Source organism: Rattus norvegicus, chromosome 2 (assembly GCF_036323735.1).
Source record: "Rattus norvegicus strain BN/NHsdMcwi chromosome 2, GRCr8, whole genome shotgun sequence".
NCBI classification, from domain to species: Eukaryota; Metazoa; Chordata; class Mammalia; order Rodentia; family Muridae; genus Rattus; species Rattus norvegicus.
The window spans coordinates 129362019-129383194 of record NC_086020.1 but is presented as its reverse complement, the minus strand read 5'-3'; the positions used below and the strand labels follow the sequence as shown (position 1 = coordinate 129383194).

Genomic DNA, 21176 nt, shown 5'->3' with positions numbered 1-21176 from the left:
GAACCTGACATAAACAATTGGAGAGACCCATAGCTAAACATTAGACCTCATTTAGGAAGTCCTGTGGAAATCCTTAAGCTAATGAAAAGGAAAAAATAGTAGACTCATACTTCAAATAAAATGATACAAAAATGCCTAGTTTTTTGGTTTTTGTTTTTTTTGTCTTGTTTGTTTCCTTTTTGTTTTAATATTCAATATATTTAGTTGTCAGAAGAATGCAAATTAAAGGTACTGTGATGTTTTATCAAAACAAGGGACAGAGTATTTTTTTTTCTTTTAAGGTAACAAATTCTACTGCATATAAAGGGGACTTACTGTTGGTAAATGTGCAAAACTTTTGCATCTACTACAGGAGGTGGGAAGTTGTATGACAGCTGTATGAAGTAGATCTGTTATATGATTCAGGTGTACCACTTAAGGACAAAACCCCAAAGGAACAACTATCCTGCTTCAGAGATCTTTGAGTTCATTTGTCCACTATTTACAATAGTCAAGGAATAGAAGCAACCTAGAAATCCATTAACTGATGAAAACCTGGTACATACATACCATGGAACTATTAAGTTGTTTAAAAGGAAAAATTGAACCTTCATGTAAATGGAAGGAACTGGACTCATTCTAATTGCAGTAACTCAGACACAGAAAGAATAATGCCACATTTTCTCTTAACACATAGTCATTATCTTTGATGCTTTAGATATTTGTAATTAAATGAAGCACCCATGGAATGGAGTAAATTAGTAAGGGACTAAATCATCAGAGAAATCTGAAGAGATTAATAGAAAAGAATGGTTTAAATTGGGCAAAATGCAGGAGTTAAGGGAAGAGGAGGATCATGGTGAGTGATGACTAACACTAAAGATCTTTGAAATGATTTATGGAAGCCTAATTCTGTAGATGTTTCCTGAAATACACACATTCGCATATATAAAGGGCTTGTAATACGAGTTACCCTGTGATCAGAGGACATTATATCCCCCTAGACACTATCCCAGGAATAGATTCTGAACAGGTAGTTACTAGGGTTCCAGATACACCACCAAGATTACAATACATTACCTTCCAAGTCTTCATTGTTGAATACAGCATTACCAGAGTCATAAAACATGGGCATTCCAACTGGTAATCTTAGAATCTTCACTCATATTGGCTAAATTTCATAATATCTGAAGATTCTATGCATACCACCAGGTGAGAAATGTAATCAATAATCTTACACAGATGTGAATACTGTGGGCTACAACGTGATGTGCCTGGAGTGAGGTAACATTTTAATCACTGAACCAGTATCATGGGGGTAACCAACCACTTTATGATTGTATTTAGGACCAGGTCCAGAAAAGAGAATTCATAGCTTACACCATTAACTGGTATAAAAACCACGTGGCTGGCTAACTCAACAATCTAGGGATAGGACCTAATTGTCTTCTTCTGCTAATTGACATAGCTATGTAACTGCACCCCAGGTTTCTTTTTTATCTTTAACCAAAGATTGACTTTTCTGTTGATAGTTATCAAAGACATCCATCTTTGCATAAGTAGATTATACAGTGTTTTTGCTCAAATGTGATGTCTGTATCATTCCCCATCACCTTGATATTCAGGAAGACTAATAAACAGGAAGAAATTTTGTAAGAGCTAACATTTATGGTCATCTGCTGTGAAGAAGAGTTTACTGGAAATGAAAGCATAAATGCAGACATGAATGCACAGGGTCTTTGGCATGTGCACAAGACACGCAGTAAATGCATCCAAAACACCAGCATGAATGAGGTAGGGTCTCATGAAACACCATCTCTAGTGGAGGAGTGAATAGAAATTAATCGCTTCTGAGACAGAGAAATCCTATCTTCAGAGATATTTAAACTTATGGGATAAATGTTATTAAATAATCTTAAATACTGAAATTTCTGCATGGCAACTGGAATTCAGTGATGTTTAAAAATGGGGATTTAATAAAGTCATTGAAGACCTGATAAAATTTTAATATGCAATAAATACTTTAGTTAAATGTAATGGCAGGGTCTATATTAACATGTCATGTTTTTGTTTTCTTGTTGGAGCTTCTGAAAGAATTCATACTTAGCAGGATGTAATGGTCAACAAGTTTCTTCTTTTAACATAATTAATGAATATTTAAATTATTAATATTATTTTAGTGTTTTCTATAATATATTAGATATATCCTATGACTATTCTAAAGTTTCCTCGATTTTGAGAAAAATTGTATTCATATTTATGTGCATAGATTATCATTTGTGCCATAGCGTTAGTGAGTCAGTACAGAGGGAAGTGGAAACATTTTTTGAAAGCCAATCAAGGCTGTGAGGTGAACTGTCTGGCCTTTAGTTCTTCATCCTTGGTTAAGGAAATGACCAACCAGTACAGTATTCTCTTCAAGCAAGAGCTAGCCCATGATGATGCCATATGGTCGGTTGCCTGGGAGACAAACAAAAAGGGAAACATTGAAACAGTGGTCACAGGATCCCTGGATGACCTGGTAAAGGTCTGGAAATGGCGTGACAAGAGGCTGGAGCTGCAGTGGAGCCTGGAGGGACATCAGCTTGGTGTGGTGTCTGTTGACATCAGCCACACCCTTCCCATTGCTGCTTCCTGTTCTCTAGATGCTCATATTTGACTCTGGGACTTGGAAAATGTCAAACAGATGAAGTCTGTAGATGCAGGACCAGTGGACGCCTGGACTTTGGCATTCTCTCAGGATTCCCAGCATCTGGCAACAGGAACTCACATGGGGAAAGTGATCATTTTTGGTATGGAAAGTGGAAAAAAAATACTCTCTGGACACTAGAGGAAAACTCATCCTTAGCATTGCATATAGTCCTGATGGAAAATACCTGGCCAGTGGAGCCATAGACGGGATCATCAATATTTTTGATATTGCAACTGGAAAGCTTCTGTGCATGCTGGAGGGCCATGCAATGCCCATTCGATCCTTAACCTTTTCCCCTGACTCCCAGCTCCTTGTCATGGCTTCAGATGATGGCCACATCAAGATGTACAACATGCCAATTTGGCTGGCACACTGAGTGGCCATGCATCCTGGGTATTGAATGTTGCGTTCTGTCCTGATGACGCTCACTTTGTTTCCAGTTCATCAGACAAAAGTGTAAGGGTCTGGGATGTTGGAACAAGGACCTGTATTCACACCTTCTTTGACCACCAGGATCAGGTTTGGGGAGTAAAATATGATGGAAATGGATCAAAAATTGTGTCTGTTGGAGATGACCAGGAGATACATGTCTATGGCTGCCCAATTTAAACACCAGCATCTTCAGGGCCAGTGCCTCAGACTATGCAGGCTTGATCATGACATTCCTCAGCTTTTTTGGCACACTTAAAGTACAGCATATATTGTAGAAATTTTGTAGATACAATATAAATTGTCCCTGTTTCATTGGAAATGTAACTCATATTTTAATGTAAATAAAGCATTCTTAATGCAAAAAGAAAAAAGAAAGAAAGCCAATCAAAATAACATTACCAAATAAGAGTATCTCAATTAAAACACAAGTGACTGAAAAAACATATGTGTATCTTTTCTTACTAGAGTCTGAAGTTTCTCAAAGTAGGTTTGTTTATTTGTTGTTGTTTGTTTTGTTTTTCATTTTTTCCTAAAAGCCACAAAGAAAGAGGACACAAAAAAAGAAGAAAAGTATATAATTAATTAGGGTTAGGAAACTTCAGTGATGATGCTGAGACAACTAAGAGACATGGGAACACAGCCAAAGCCCACACTAATTGAAAGAGGAATCCACAAAGTTTGAGCCTGACTTCTGATTACACTCACAGTGCAGAAACTGTGAACATGATATACTCTGAATTGAAAGGCAAGAAGGAGGCTAACAATTATGGATCCAGAAGTCAAGGTGATTCATAACAGCAGATGTAAATTAACAACGCTTCTGGGAAGAAACTCAAGAAAATCATGTAAAGTATGGTACTAATGTTGAAATCACACTGTTTCTAAAGGATGGCTTTGATGAACTGAGTATCAAAAAGAAAAGTGGGGTATGGAGACACTTTTGGAGTTATATGAACTCTGTTCATCACAGACTCATAAGCACTGGAGTGTACAGCACCTCCTAATGGTCCCTATATCTACTCCACCAGGAACCTATATATATATATATATATATATATATATATATATATATATATGCTTCTGTAATCTTTTATATTATTCTCATTTTCTAAGTTCAACATTTCAATTATCAAAAAATCATCATTCTTTTAGGAAAAATTTACAAAAAATATGCTTTTAGCATCCGGTGGACTGTATCATTGAATACACTATTGGTCTAGCTTCCTAGCTTGCTTTGGTTAAGCAGAGTCTTGCCTGGATGGACTGAGATGTATCCAGACTGACAAGTGCAATGTCATGTATAGCCTGGGGACTTGACTGTATTCTCCAAAATATATCCTGGTGAGTTTCCCACTCACCCTGTGCTGCCCTCTCCTTGTAGAATGAGGTGATTTATTTAATCAATTTATTTATTTTATTTCTTGTCCCTCATATAATTGTCTGGGAGAATAAAAATCCGTACTTTTACTGACTTTATGCTGTGCCTGACTAACTGGTTTCTTTTCTCTCATGCATTTACTGCTTAAACTGGATACCATACAGAACTTACACTTTAATGTGAATCATGCTTAGTATATAGCATACTATATTGAAAGCACTTTATTATTAACTTGTATTTACTTCAAAACCAAAGCCATATAAATTGTACTTCAATTTTAAAATATTTGAAACTTACTATAGAAGACTTTAAAATTTAAATTTTTTCTCCATCAGGTATACTTTAAAATTTAATGTTGAGTGATATTTGACTTTTTTTTCATTTCTCATGAAATGGAAAATGGAAGAGAGCAGAAAACAAGATGCATTTTTAAATGACAACTGATATTTACACAATAACACATAATCTTCTATCAGCCCTGATTAGAGCTATGGGCACATTATATAGCTTCTAGCAACATTCACTCATAAGACACTTGATGTTATGCTATTAAACTAATGAAACAATTAACATTTGTACATCACTAAGAATAGAAAGGATTACATTATATTTGAGTATTAAAATGTATGGTGTAATAAAGAATTTACAAGATGACTGCTCTGAATTTTAATCAGAATGACTTCTCTGGTTTTTAAATTTTACTGAATTCTTCAGAGAATAGTTAGTGAAGAACTTGTAGAATTTTATATGGTCAGTGAAGTTATCTCCACTAAATGGAGCCAATTCATTTCAGAAAAACATTCCTAGGAACAATCTTTACTTTTGACATATAGGGTTTAACATATATATCTTCCCAATGTAAGTAGAGACTATAATAATTCTAGCTAATTAAAACAGAGGAATAAAAATATTTAAAACATTTTCTAACTTAACGAATTGATCATTAGTTATCTAGGCCTCTGTATTTATTCAAAGTAGTGAACTTTAGACCTGAAAAATATTTACAAACTTAAGTATTTAATTAACAGAACAAATATTTCAAACTTTTCTATTTGATGAGGTTACTAACATCAATGAGAAGTGAAAGCTGAATGAGTATTAGGGTTCTCTGGAGTATGATTGAACACAGATATTCTCTTGTTGTCTTTGGTAAACTTATCTACAGTAAATCTCTCTGAAAATGTTTGTAATGGAAAAAGACATATTTAATAAAAGTATGAGATAAAACCAGGTTGTAATTATATTTTGTATTATGATTATGAAAACAAGTTTCTTAGTTTCTTTTCTATTACTATGTTAATGACTTTTAAAAATTGCAGGAGAGAAATTTATTTAGGCTTAAATTTACATGGAAATAAATTCATCATTACTGGAAATGCATAGCTAAAGGAAGATGGAGTTATTCTTGTGGACAGGAAGTGAAGTAGGAAACCCAGCCCCTTTGAGATTCCCAAGGCCTTTTCCCAAAGAGGAACTTCTTAAAGCAAGTCTCTAGCCTCTAACATTTCACAGCATCATAAAGTTCAAAGCAGCTGTCCAATTGCTCCAACATAAAGGATTGTGGTAGTGGTTAAAAACGTATTTCTGAGGAAGTCATTAATCATGCTATTGGTTCAATTCATTCCATTTATATATTAATTGTGTGTGTGTGTGTGTGTGTGTGTGTGTGTGTGTGTGTGTGTGTGTTACTGGGGATAAAAACCAGCGTTTCAAACATTTGAACCCAATATTCTACCATTGGGCAATGTGCCAAATATTTTATACTCTAATAAAATTATTAAAAAGATATTTACTCTTAATCATAACTTCAAAACAGATAGTTATGTAAAATAGTTCATTAGTTTCTTGATCACTGGTGAGTTTCAAACCCAGGACAAGAAGCTGAGGTGCATATTTAACATAGCAGAGTTTCCCAGGTTTTCCCAGCCAGCATCCTTCAGTCTCTACCCTTTCCTCCCAGAACTATGCAGTCCAGAGGCTGGGCTTCCCTTCCCATGGCAGCCAATCCCTATATAACAAAGGAACTTCACATTTCACCTCTCTCTCTCTCTCTCTCTCTCTCTCTCTCTCTCTCTCTCCATCTCCTTCTCTCTCTCCATCTCCTTCTCTCTCTTCCCATCTCTACATTTCTGTCTCTCTGAATGTGCCTGCTGTCCTAGAGCAGTTTTCCAATATACCTGCCTTTATATACACTAATTTTGCTGGATTTGGCTTATTTCATCAGTGGAAAATATAAATCACATTTTATTTTCACTATTTCAGTTTTTATTGAATTAAAAACTCCATAAGTAACAATATTACGGGGCAGTAGTGGAATACTTCAAAAGGCAGAGGAATGACATATTCGACATCCAGTTCTACAAAGAAAAACTCTGTCTCATGAAACAGAACAAAACAAAACAAAGTAGAACAAAAGATTACCAAAATAGTTAATATTTTGTATTTAATTAAGAAGCACTAAATTAGTTTAGAAAAAGTTTATAATAATTTTGAATTATGATAAAATAATACCATTAATTTACAAATGTATTTATTGAATATTTTATTTATTTACCTTTCAAATTTTATCCAGGGTTTGGGGATTTAGTTCAGTGGTAGAGTGCTTGCCTAGCAAGCGCAAGGCCCTGGGTTCAGTCCTCAGCTCCGGAAAAAAAAAAAGAAAAAAAATCAAATTTTATCTCTTTTCCCCTCCACAACCTCCATGTACCATCCCCTCTCCCAGTGTTTCTATGACAGTGCTCCAACACCCACCCACCAAATTCCACCTCACTGCTCAAGCATTCTTCTACACTGGGGCATCAAACCTCCACAGGGCCATTGATGCCAGATAAATCTATCCTCTGCTACATATGCAGTAGTTTTCACCCCAACCATGTACTCTTTGGTTGGTGATTTAGTCCATGGGAGGTCTGGGGCATATGATTAGTTGATATTGTTGTTCTTCTTATACGGTGAAAACCCCTTCAATTCTTTCAGTCTTCTCTAACTCCTGCATTGGAGTCCCATGCTTAGTCCAATGTTTGGCTGTGAGCATCCACATCTATATTTGTCAGGTTCTGGAAGAGCCTCTTAAGAGACAGCTATATCAGGTAACTTTCAACATACAATTCTTGGCATGGCATCTAAGATAGTGTCTGGTTTTGGTGTCTGTATATGGGATGGATCCTCAGGTGGAGCACTCTCTGGATGGCCTTTCCTTCAGACTCTGCTACACACTTTGTCCCTGTATTACATTTAGACAGGAGCAATTCTGGGTTAAAAATTTGGAGATGAATGGGTGGCCTCATCTTCCAACAGGGGGCCTTGTCTAACCTCTGGAAAAGGTCTCTACAGGTTCTCTTTTCCTCTTGTTGGACATTTCAGGTAATATCATCCCCTTTGTGTCCTGAGAGTTTCTTGCTTTCCTAGTACTGGAACTTCTGGTAACTACTCCCACTTACCCATCCCCTAGTGCTACAAACCTCTGTTCAATTTCCTTACCCTCTGCATATCATCCCTATCTCCTCCCATACTTGATCCTCCCTACCTCTTTCCCCTCTGCTTCCTCTCTTCCTCCAAAGTCTTTCCCACCCTCTACCTCCTGTGAATATTTTGTTCCCCCTTCTAAGTATTGAAGCATCAATACTTTTATATTTCTTCTCTTTATTTGTTGGCTATTTTAATTATTTACATTTCAAATGTTATCCCCTTTCCTGGTTTCCCGTCCAGGAATCCCCTATTCCATTAGCCCTCCCCTTCTTTGATGAGGATGTTCCCCCACCCAAACATCCACCCATTCACATCTCCCCACCATGACCTTCCTCTACACTGTGGAACTTGACCCTTGGCAGGATCAAGGGCTTCTCCTCCCATTGGTGTCCACCAAGGCCATCCTCTGCTACATATGCAGCTGGATCCATGGGTCAGTCCATGTATAGTCTTGGGTGATGGTTTAGACCCTGGGAGCTGTGGTTTATTGGTATTGTTCTTATAGGGTTGCAAGCCCCTTCAGCTCCTTCAATCCTTTCTCTAATTCCTCCAACGGGGACCATGTTGTCAGTTCAGTGGTTTTCTGCTAGTATTTGCCTCTGTATTTGACATGCTGTGGCTGAGCCTCTCCAGGGACAGCTATATCAGGTTCCTGTCAGCATGCACTCCTTGTTATCAGCAATAGTATCTGGATTTGGTGGTTGTATGTGAAGGGCTGGATCCCCAGGTGGGGCATGCTCTGAATGGCCATTTCTTCAGACTCTCCTTCAAACGTTGTCTCCATATCTCTTCCTATGAATATTTTTGTTCTGCCTTTTAAGGAATGAATCATTTGCGCTTTGGTTGTCCTTCCTCTTGAGGTTCATGTGGTCTGTGCATTGTATCTTGGGTAATCCGAGCTTTTGGGCTAATATCCACTTATCAGTGAGTGCACAACATGAGCAGTGCATGAGTGTGTGAGTGTGTGTGTGTGTGTGTGTGTGAGAGAGAGAGAGAGAGAGAGAGAGAGAGAGAAAGAGAGAGTGAGAGAGAGAGAGAGAGAGAGAGAGAGAGATATTGGGTCCCCTCACTCAGGACAATATTTTCTAGTTCCATTCATTTGCCTATGAATTCTGTAAATTCATTGCTTTTCATAGTTGAGTAGTACTCCATTGTGTAGATGTACCACATTTTCTGTCTCCATTCCTCTGTTGAAAGACATCTGGGTTCTTTCCAGCTTCTGGCTATTATGAATAAGGCTGTTATGAACATAGTGGAGCATATGTCTTTATTATATGTTGGAGCATCATTTTGGTATATGTCCAGGAGTGGTATAGCGGGGTACTCAGGTAGTGCAATGTCCACTTTTCTGAGGAACCTCCAGCCTGATTTCCAGAGTTGATGTACCAGCTTGCAATCCCACCTACAATGTAGGAGTGTTCCAATTTCTCTACATCATTTTGATGTCTTTCTAGACACATTTTGAGAGAATTTTATTGTGCAGTTTTGCGTTGGTATTCATAAGGAAAATTGGTCTGAAGTTCTCCTTCTATGTTGGGTCTTTATGTGGTTTAGATATAAGCGTAATTGTGGCTTCACAGAAGGACTTGAGTAGTGTCCCTTCTGTTTGTATTTTGTGGAGTAGTTTGGTCAGTATTGGAATTAGGTCTTCTATAAAGGTTTGATAGAATTCTGCACTAAACCCAACTGGTCCTGGGCATTTTTTGGTTGGGAGAATTTTAATAACTGTTTCTATTTCTTTAGGAGTTATAGGATAATTTAGATGATTTATCTGATCCTGATTTAACTTTGGTACATGGTATCTGTCTAGAATATTGTCCATTTCCTCCAGATCTTCTAGTTTTGTTGAATATAGGCATTAGAAGTATGATCTGATAATTTTTTGAATTTCCTCAGAGTCTCTTGTTATGTCTCCCTTTTCATTTATCATTTTGTTAATTCGGATACACACTTTGTGCGCTCTGGTTAGTCTGTCTAAGGGTTTATCAATCTTGTTGATTTTGTCAAAGAAACAGCTTCTGCTTTTGTTCATTTTTTGTATAGTTCTTTTTGTTTCTATTTGGTTGATTTCCATCCCAATTTTGATTATTTTCTCCCTTCTACTCATCTTGGGTATATTTGCTTCTTTTTGTTCTAGTCCTTTCACTTGTGCTGTCAAGCTTCTAATACATGCTCCCTCTAGTTTCTATTTGGAGGCACTCAGAGCTATGAGTTTTCCACTTAGCACTGCTTTCATTGTGTCCCATAAGTTTGTGTATGCTGTGCCTTCATTTTCATTAAATTAAAAAGTCTTTAATTTTTTTTCTTTATTTCTTTCTGCCTGAGTTATCATTGAGTAGAGCATTGTTTAATTTCCATGTGTATGTGTGCTCTCTGTCATTAGTGCTGTTATGGAAGACCATGCTTAGTTTCTGGCAATCTTTCAGGATGCATGGGATAATTTTAATTTTCTTGTATTTCTTGAGGCCTGTTTGGTGACAGATTATATGGTTAATTGTGGAGAAGGTATCATGAAGTGCTGAGAAGAAGGTTCATTCTTTTTTTTTTTAGGGTGAAATGTTTTATAGATACCTGTTAAATCCATTTGGTTCATTATTTCTCTTAGTTTCTCTGTGCCTCTGTTTAGTTTCTGTTTCCATGATCTGTCCCTTGGTGAGCATGGGGTACTAAAGTCTACCACTATTAGGTCTGAGGTAAAATGTGTGCTTTGTGATTTAGTAAGGCAACTTTTATGAATGTAGGTGCCTGTACATTTGGAGCATAGATATTCAGGATTGAGGGTTCATCTTGGTGGATTTTTCTTTTGATAGATATCAAGTGACCTTCTGTGTCTTTTTTGATTATTTTTTGTGGAAATTCAATTTTATTCGATATGGTTACTCCAGCTTGTTTCTTGGGACCATTTGTTTGGAAAATTATTTTCCAGCTTTTTACTCTGATGTAGTGTCTGTCTTTGTCTCTGAGGTGTGTTTCCTGTATGCAGAAAAATGCTTGGTGTTCTTTCTTGCTTTATCTAGGGTGTAGTTTCTCTCCTTGTATTGGCGTTTTCCATTTATTATCATTTGTAGCGCTAGATTTGTGGAAAGATATTGTGTAAATTTAGTTTTGTCATATTGTATCTTGATTTTTCTATTTATGTTAACTGAGAGTACTGCTCAATACAGTACACTGGGCTAGCATTTGTTTTCTTTGAAGATTGTTTCTATGTTTTCTATAGTATCACCTGCCCCTGAGATTCTCTCTTCAATTTCTTACAGTCTGTTGGTGATGCTGGTGTCTATCACTACTAATCTCTTCCCTAGGTTCTCTATCTCCAGGGTTGTCTCCCTTTGTGATCTTTTTATTGTTATGTATGTTATTTATGTCCTTCTTAAAGTCCTCTCACATTTTCTTGAGGTGTGATTTTAAATCCAAATCTTGCTTTTCCAGTGTGTTTGGATATCCATTATTTGCAGTGATGGGAGAACTGGGCTCTGATGATGCTGAGTAGTCTTGGTTTTTGTTGCTTAGTTTCCTCTGCTTGCCTCTTGCCATTTGGTTGTCTCTGGTGTTAGCTGGTCTTGCTGTCTCTAACAGTGGTTTGACCCTCCTGTAAGCCTGTGTGTCTCCACTCCTTGAGAATGACCTTCTCCCAGTGGGATCTGAGTACAGAGAGTTGTGTCACAGGGTCAGCTGAGGGCACAGGCAGTAACCAGAAGTTTCCTGTCCTAGACTGCTCCTAGTTCCTGTGTACTAAGGGCTCCAGGTGGGTCCCTTGGAGGAGAAGTGTTGGTCTTACCTCTGCTCTCAGGTGTGTCTGCACCTGGTGATTGGCTTCCAGTTCTGGGTGCAGGCAGAAACCAAAAGGTCCCAGTCCCTGACAACTCCTAGGTTCCTTTGTCCAGTGGGTTCAAGGTGGTTTCCTTTTGGGTCAGGAATGTGAGCAGAAGTGGTGAACTCACCTGAGTTCTCTAAGGATTGTCTGCACTTCTAAGAGTCCAGCTCTCTCACCCCATGGAATGTGGGTAGAGAGAGCTGTGGGATTAGGTCAGCTCTGGGCACAGTTAGAAACCAGAAGTGTACCCTATTTTTTAATAGTGTTATTTGATTCTCTAGAGTCTAACTTCTTGAATATATATATGTCACTATCAAATGTAGGATTAGTAAAGAACTTTTCATAATCTGTTGGTTGCTGTTTTGTCCTATTGACAGTGTCCTTTGCCTTACAGAAACTCTCAATTTTATGAGCTCCCCTTTTTAGCTTCTTGATCTTAGAGCATAAGCCATTGGTTTTCTATTCAGAAAAATTTCCCCTGTGCCCATGTGTTTAAGGCTCTTCTCCACTCTTTCCTCTATTAGATTCAATGTATCTGGTTTTATGTGAAAGTTCTTGATCCATTTGGTCTTGAACTTTGTACAGGGACATAAGAATGGATCGATTTGCCTTCTTCGATATGTTGACTTCAAGTTGAACCAGCACCATTTGTGGAAAAAGTTGTCCTTTTTCCACTGGATGGTTTGAATTTCTTTATCAAAGATCATTTGACCATAGGTGATTCGGTACATTTCTGGGTTTTCAATTCTATTCCATTAATCTACCTGCCTGTCTTTGTACCAATATCATGTCATTTTTATCACTCCTGCTATGTAGTACAGCTTGAGGTCGGGGATGGTGATTTCCCCAGAAGTTTTTTTACTGTTGAAAATAGTTTTCGTTATCCTGAGATTTTGGTTATTTCAAATGAATTTATACTCTTTAAAAGTAAAGTTATAATAAATTTCTTATGTTAATAGCTTTCACAGAATTGATTAAAATTCATATCGTACTTTTTTAGTGTAATCCCTTTGAGAAAATATATTAGGTTTAATCCATAGTTTTAAGGGAACTATAAAAATATCTTTACTACTGACTCCCTCTCTGTGTTTGTTTCTTTGTCTATTGATATCCCTGTCTCTATATCTCGCTCTGCCTTTCTGTCTCTGTCTCTGTCCCTGTTTCGCTGTCTCTCTGTCTCTCTCTGTCTCTCTCTGTCTCTCTTTCTATCCCTCTCTTTCTCTCTCTCTCTCTCTCTCTCTCTCTCTCTCTCTCTCTCTCTCACACACACACACACACACACACACACACACACACACACACATTATTTTGGTCAGCATCCACATGTCTCTATCTCCCAAACTCTAAAAATAAAGAGAAAGTCATAGCACAGTACATTTTCACTCTGAATATGAAATTCAACTGCACTTTACTGTCAGATCTGTCTCCCAAGCTCTTGATACATTTTTTTATATTTCTTAAAATTCCTCAGATAAAGCACTTTATTATGATGTTCAGTTTAAAAGGATCTAAAAGTGAGCTTTCCAAAAAAAGTATTGAAATGTTGCTAAAATGTTTGCACAAATATTTAAGTTTGGAGTAGTTATTGTTTGTCTAAGTGTGATTTAATTTTTTTAAACATAAGCCTGTGTGATGTGAAAAGTAAGGTAGCATTTCAAACTAATTCAAGCAAAACAGAACTTTTAGAATACTTATTGATTTTTCCACTATACAATATACTTTCATAAATAATGGTCTTTGTGTCTCATATTGATGTGTCCTGTATTCTACCAAACATAACCTGATCATTAATGTGGACCCCTAAAAAGAACATTATTTCCTCATGATTTCTTCTCACTTTTTCATTTTACTGGGTTTACTCTTTTATTTTAATTTACTTAGAATACTGTCAGCTGTTCACAAGACATACTGATACCTCAAGGTCAAGACAATGAAAGATAATAAATAATAACTACTTTCTTTTCAACAGGACTCCACATAAAATCAGTAAACTAAGGAGAAATAATTCCCCAAGCATGTCAGTGTTTGTATGCTTCTAAATGAGACACATGAAAGTAGTGGCAACAGTTCTTATGGAAGCAAACACTTTATATTTGTTCATTAAAATTCATATATATCGCATTAATACTCTACCATATCAATTAATTTAAAATTCCATACCTCTCCAATGCATTTTTACTTTAGTTTCCTTAGCTTCTTACAATTTTAGAAGCAAGCAAGTGTTCTTCCTTCGTATTTGATATCCTACTTCTTAATTTTCATTATTGACTGCCCCTGAGTCCAGTTAGAAGTTAGAAAATAAAAATGGGCAAAAGCCAACTGATCGGTGGTGCAAAACAACCCAAAGAACCCAAATGACCTAAGATAGGATTCTTTTTCATTTTGACCAAGATTTTTTATTTCTGTACATTAGAACATGTATTATCTGACATTTGTATTCAAGGTAAACTGCATTGATAAATGCTGTGAAGTTTCCATTTTGTATCAAATCAAAACAATATCATCCTGGCAATATGCAGGGAATGATTAGATGGGCCTCTTTTATATTTATTATGCCTTTCTATTTTTGATAATTCTCACATATTCTGATTATTCATTACCACTGCTCACACAATTGATTGGCTATAATGAATACAGTGAACTCCACTGAACTGAAATAGCTTTTCTCTGGGCAATCTTAATGGAAAAGTAATAAAAACATGTCAGATAAACATTCTGGATGAGAGTGAAAAAATTGTGAATTGGGGCAGGACAATTGAAATGAAGACAATGATATATTATGAAGGACTAGTAAAAGAAGCAAATGTATAAAAACATCATGTTAGAAGTCAGAGATTCTCTCGATCATTTGTGCCTTGGAACAGCATAGATTTAGTATTTTTTATTATTGAAAAATGGTCCAAGGGGCCTCTAAAAATCAGAATTTCTTTAATGAAATACATCTTCACTTACAGGAAGCTACTTGACACAACCCCTTCATGAGAGTTGAATTATTTAATAGAAATATCATGACATTAGCCAAAGGTAGTAACTGAGTGAATCTGAGTGAAGTATGCACAAACCAAATGTAAGGTACCCTTAGGAATTGGAACACAGAATAATAATGACCTAATTTATTCAGGCTATAAAGAGAAACTTAAGTTCAGCAAAGCAATTATAATTTCTGTCTTGAGGAAATGTTTTATTTTAATCAGTATGGGCAGGTCATTCCTCTGATAATAATTAATTGCCATCCACAATATACAACCATTAGTCTGTCTATCTGTCTACTGACTAGCTAGTCAGTCATTATATATGTTGATAACACCTTCTATCATCTACCTATCACCTACCTACACATATCTACATATTACATATCTCTCATCTCTCTGTCTATCATCTGTATATATATATATATATATATATATATATATATGTGTGTGTGTGTGTGTGTGTGTGTGTGTGTAATCTACAGGCCTATGTGTCTATCATCTTTGTCATTCTTTCTGTCATCTATCATCTATCCAATGTATTGCATATTTCTCATCTCTACCTCTGTATCAACATTTTAATGTTACTTCTATCTTTAAACTTATTATCTAGAAATATATATTTTCAATACCTATTGATAATATGTATTTGTTTTGTAAGTTTTAAAGTTGCTGTCATTTAATGTGAAGTAAAATAAATCTACATTTTTTGTTTTGTTTTTTGTTTTATTTTGGGTAGAAGTTACAAGGATTGATTGTACATACAAATGGACTGTGGGTTGAGTAGAATTGGCGTGTGTATGTGTGTGTGTGTGTGTGTGTGTGTGTGTGTGTGTGTGTTGTAACATTCATCAAGAGTCACCTTGAACAAAGCTCAAGTCCAAGTGGATCAAGGACCTCAACATAAAATCAGGTACACTGAAACTAATAGAAGACAAATTGGGGAAGAGCCTTGAGCACATGGGCATAGGGGAAAATTTCCTGAACAGAACAGGAATGGCTTAACTCTAAGATCAAGAATCGACAAATGGGAACTCATAAAATTGCAAAGCTTCTGTAAGGCAAAGGACATTGTCATTAGGACAAAACAGCGACCAACAGGCTGAAAAAAGAACTTTATTGATCTTATATTTGATAGAGAGCTAATATGTAATATATACAAAGAACTCAAAAAGTTAGACTCCAGAAAATCAAATAACCCTATTAAAAATGGGATACAGAGCTAAATAAAGAATTCTCAACTGAGAAATATCAAATGGCCATGTGGGGCTGTGTGTACAGGGTGCTCCTCATTGCAATCTCTGGCCTGGCTAGGTGCATGGGTTCAGAAAAGGGGGAGAGAACTTGGGCAGGGAGGGGGGACTGCTTCTCCTGCCTCTGCAGCTGGTTCTGCTCCTTTCTACTGCTGCTGCTTAGGTTGTTCAGGCCAGGCTGAGCCAACAGAAGACTCATTAGCTGGAGAGGGGTACAGGAGAGCTTCTGCCAGTGATTTCAGAACAGATCTCTTTCCTAAGTGACAGTGTTATAACTCTTATGACAGAAGTTCTCTGGTGATGAAAACATTCCGACACAACTTTAATCCTTCTGAACACAACTCTTAAGTACAGTTTTGGATGGGCAGTGCCTGACAGCTGGTACTTCCTATTGGTTTGTCCTGAGAGCTTGGGAATAATTTATCTACATATTTAGGGGTGTGGTCCTGCTTCTAGATTGATCTATCTTGAGCCTATGTGACCTGTGGTTACATTCTCACCTGTGGAGGAGGAGCGGCTTGGGGCATTACCCTCCTTGACTGGTCTGTCTCAAAACTCTGTGCAGGGGTCTGTGGTGGGGGGCGGTGGGTCTGCAGCTATGTGGGGCCTTGATTTCCTGGGAGACTGGGAATGCACCTGTTTTCCCACTTAGTTTCTCCAGGGATTTGACATATCTCGACCAGGAATCAGAGTGCCATTCACAGACTGCTTCCCCACAGCCATGAAGTAGCTATAGAAATGTTCAACTTCCTTAGTCATCAGGAAAATGTAAACCCAAACAACCCTGAGATTCCACCTCATTCCAGTCACAATGGCTAAGATGAAAACTTAGGTGACAGCAGAGGTTGGTGAGGATGTGGAGAAATGATATGAAATTATTAGGTCTATATTAAATGAAATATACATTGAAATGATTTTTGAAAGTTAATAAATGTAGGAAAAGTGAGAGAATTGAAATTAAATGTGATAAACGAAGGAAAAGAGTCAATTATAATTATTTGATTGTGGTTGGAAATACTGGGATATTTTAATCTGTCTATTTTTTCATTTCTTTTGAGTTGTATCTTTATATAGCTCTGGAGAAACAACAGTACCTCACCTCAAATTCTCACAATAATTTTAATAATTCCAAAATTGACTAGAGAAATGTCCGTATCCAATTTTTATTTATTTATTTATTAATGATATTCCACTTCTCATTACCCCTCCACAAGACCCCCATCCTACAACCTCCTTCCCCTCCCTCCACTTTGCCGCTATGATGGTGCTTCCCCAGCTATCCTTTCCTGCCCCACACATCATCATCCCCCTACACTGGGGCATCAAACCTCCCCAGGACCAAAGGATTGTCCTCTCATTGAGGTCAGAGAAATCCATTCTCTGCTACCTATGTATCTGGAGCCATGGATCCCTCCATGTACACTCCTTGGTGTACATTTTTACAAATTTTAAAATAAATATTTTCATTTAGCTCCAGTTTGCAACTAGTAGTTACTAAATGTTTCATGTAAGTCATCTATCTATGAATTCATCGTAAGAACATTATATACTTATAAATGTGCTTTTCAAATGACACATAGTATGTTATTAGTGTTTAAACAAATATATTATTTTACTGTGTTTTGCCTCAGGTTTAGTTACCTTTGGCTTCGTTATGTATCTACGGATTCAAAATGTTTAATGTCAACAAATGCACTTGAATAGTTAATGTTAGAAAGAATTATATTGTACAAGTTAATTTATCAATTTGAGTACTTATTATTTTCTACAAGATTTCATTTAAAACACATTTGAATGTCATTTTCTTTAGTAAAACTCCCTTTCTTTTTGTTAACTCATGCTGTCCATTCATTTACATGCAATTTAAAGGTGGGATAATTTGGGGGAAAAAAACAGTTTTAACCTTAGTGTCTCTACCCACTTTGAAAAACTACATGTTCAACTAATGTTGGATTATTAAGGATATCTAGCTGGTAATTATAAACCCACATTAATCGTTTTTGTCAAAATTTTAAGGACATATTGTGTTCAGTTTGATTCTAGGTATGGGTGAAGTGATTCCAGAAACCTATTAGAATGTGTAAAAACAGATTTGGATTTAAATGTCCAATGAGCCATTAGCAAAGGGGTATATTTTGAGTTCAAAGTCAAATAAGACAAAAATCACAATGTGCCAGTCAGTGTAGACAATATATTCCAGCTGCCAAATAAATAAATATAGAACTCAGTTCTTTTTAGAGACTGAGGGACAGGGAGGCCTGCCATCCTTCTGATTACCTTTCAAAGCAGGCATTTTCACATTGCTCAGAAAGATGACCAAATATCAAATACTAAATGTCTGCAGAAGATAGAGCCAATGTTGGTGATAGTCTGTGACCAGCAGTGTGTACAGAACATGATATTAAATTTTAATTTTTTAAAATTCTTTCTGTCAATTTAAATAATAATTTCACTGTGAAAACAGGTGTTAGCTGATTCAGATGCTATATTATTTAGAAGGCTAGACTTTTTTATTTGTCTCTGTTGTTATTTTACATTGTTTTTTTTTCTTTGATTTGTTTGTTTTTGGTAGTCATTTTTTATAGAGGATGGGTATCAAACAATAAGACCTTGGTCTGGTAGAAGCAGGGCTTGACTTATGGGAAGTTTCTTAGTGCAAGGGCTTGGGTGTAGTTATAGCCCCTTGATGTAGTCAAGGTAAAAGTGCTTACACAACTAAAGAAAAGAAACCGTAACTGGAGTCCTAGCTATTGCTACCCCTTAGAAAGGAAGCTAGAAAAAACAATTCAGAAGAAATTAACAAGAAATTAATGAAGTTCAATATTAATGAAAAATACACAGACATAATTAGTAATAAAACCTTAAGAAGATTATCATAAATCATAATTTCAATTATATGACTCTAGTTAAGTTTATGTAAAATTTACATATTTATCAAAGTTTATCTTTATGAAAATGCAGACATTATTAACAGGAAAAATACATAAAATTTATATTAAATGGTATTTTGTAAATCATCAATAAGGAATGAACAGGCATGGTGTCCCAGTACACATAAGCTACATCCAGTTTGGTCATTTTAATCAGAATTCATCCTCCTGATACTTTTGTTGCAACTGTGAACCTATTTTACTTGAATGTACTAAAATAGAATTTATAAGTTAGGACAAACGACAAGTCACATGTGAACAACATTAAGCCAAAAAAATATTTGTCATTCTAACACTGTCTGTCTCTACTATTAATATCCAAAGACACAGGCAATGCCCTACAGCATGTTACTATTGGTCAGTTTTACACTTGTAGATTTAAAAAAAATGTAATACATAAGTAATATATGTATATTTTTCTTTATCTTGCTGTCATTGAATGTAAATTTTGTGTTGTCATGCATGAGTAATGTAATTACACTTGCTACCGAATGGATATACCATGGTATAATTTTTGTGAGTGGAAAATTTGAAATGCTTCCTAATTGAGTTGTTTGTGAGAAGGGAAAAGGTAATGAGACATACTGCAGTGAAGGTGGACTGGCTTCTGGGAGGAGTGGAAGAAGAAGAAACAGGTGAGGATGGACTGTTTGGAAGAAGAATCTATTTTCAACAAAAATATTTTCTCCAAAATAATAAAGTATCTCAGAGTAAATTTTCTATCAAGATTCATATGCAGATGTTGATATAAATGCCTATTTTACTAATTAATTTTACCTTCTCACTGTGAAGATAAATAATATTCTTCTGTGTTTGCGTTGAAGTGCTCAGTAGTAATTGGACAGTCATTCCATGTTATTTTCTTAGCATTGTGCTCATATGTCATGTGTTATCTCATACCTCTGTCATACTCATGAGATGTAAATGGAATCTAGTGTGGAAATAGTTGGTTTTTTTTTTTTACCACAATCATGTCCAGTTTTAGGTTTGATTTGGTTTTATACTCTATGACTGCTATTATGAGATATCCATGTGGGTGTTCCATTGAAATCTCAGTCCACTGTAACAATGGATTTTTTATGTCCATATGTATCATGGATGCTCATAATTTTTCTATTATTTAGAGTACACCCATCAATGTTAAAAAAAAATCTCCAGGAAAAGCATATTCCTTTTGCCAGTGTTTGCTTTTTTTACATAACAATAGTTTTATTTTTTAAATAAAGATAATCATTAAGGAATTTGTATAATTTCTAATAAAAACTTTTACTTCATTGAGTGTTTATACATAAAATATGTATTACATGCACACACTCATTTCCAAACTTTCTATTTTTTATAAAAATATTGTTCCAGTGCTTTGTGAAGATTACTTTTTAAGCCATGCAAGTATTTTGAGTATGACTCAGCTATGGCTTACCAATAAGAAGGAAAACAGCTATTCAATTCCTGTTTTATAGCTTTATTTTTATCTTATACATACAAACAAGAAAAGTAGCATATTCATGGCTTACCATAAGGTGTCATGACACTTACATAGACTGTTTAATTTAAACATATCTGAGACATGTCTCACTTCCTCTGCTGTAAGATATAAGTTGCTTCCGTCTCACTAAAATACACAGTACTAAAAAGCGTTGTTATATGTGGAAACAAGTCAAGCATATCTGCATGTGGAGATGGACAGCTTTAATCTGTACTATAGAACACCTGTGCTTCTATCAAATATTTTCTCTCCACCTCCAGCAAAGGGGAAATGGGCAAAGCAAATATAATTAATAACTTCAAAATGTAGTGAACTTCATAACTGAAAACCCTGCTGCTTTAACCTCATTTTGTCAATGTATTTCACTTTAATATTATGAAAACACGGTTTCTTGTGGCTAGTTTTTTCTGCAGCTGCGTATGCAGGTGCAGGTTTGAAGCTGTATAAGGAATGGAAAAGAGTTTATCATGCAAATAATAGGATTGTTTGCCTTATCTCTACCCAGTAATTGACCCGATGAATCATTATGTTATAATTTTCTGTGAAGTTACTGCGTAAATACATAGTAAAAATTGTTCAGTTGAAAGAGCAGCATAGTAAGATGTCTATCCATTTAAAAATGAAAATTAATTTCCTAACAGAGTCAGCCAACTGAGGTTTTCATCGTTTAGTACATCTAGAGAGAAATACTGTATTATTCTGTCACCTGAATCTCTTGCCTTAGTCTGTAAAGTTTTCATGAGACGGAGAATAACCCATCAAGGTACCTCATACT

At 36.0% G+C, this 21176-nt stretch overlaps 1 pseudogene; it reads left to right on the top strand.

The window, feature by feature from the left end:
• The first annotated feature begins 2326 nt into the window (after window positions 1-2326).
• On the top strand, window positions 2327-3482 carry Wdr61-ps1 (WD repeat domain 61, pseudogene 1; annotated as a pseudogene).
• The last annotated feature ends 17694 nt before the right edge of the window (window positions 3483-21176 follow it).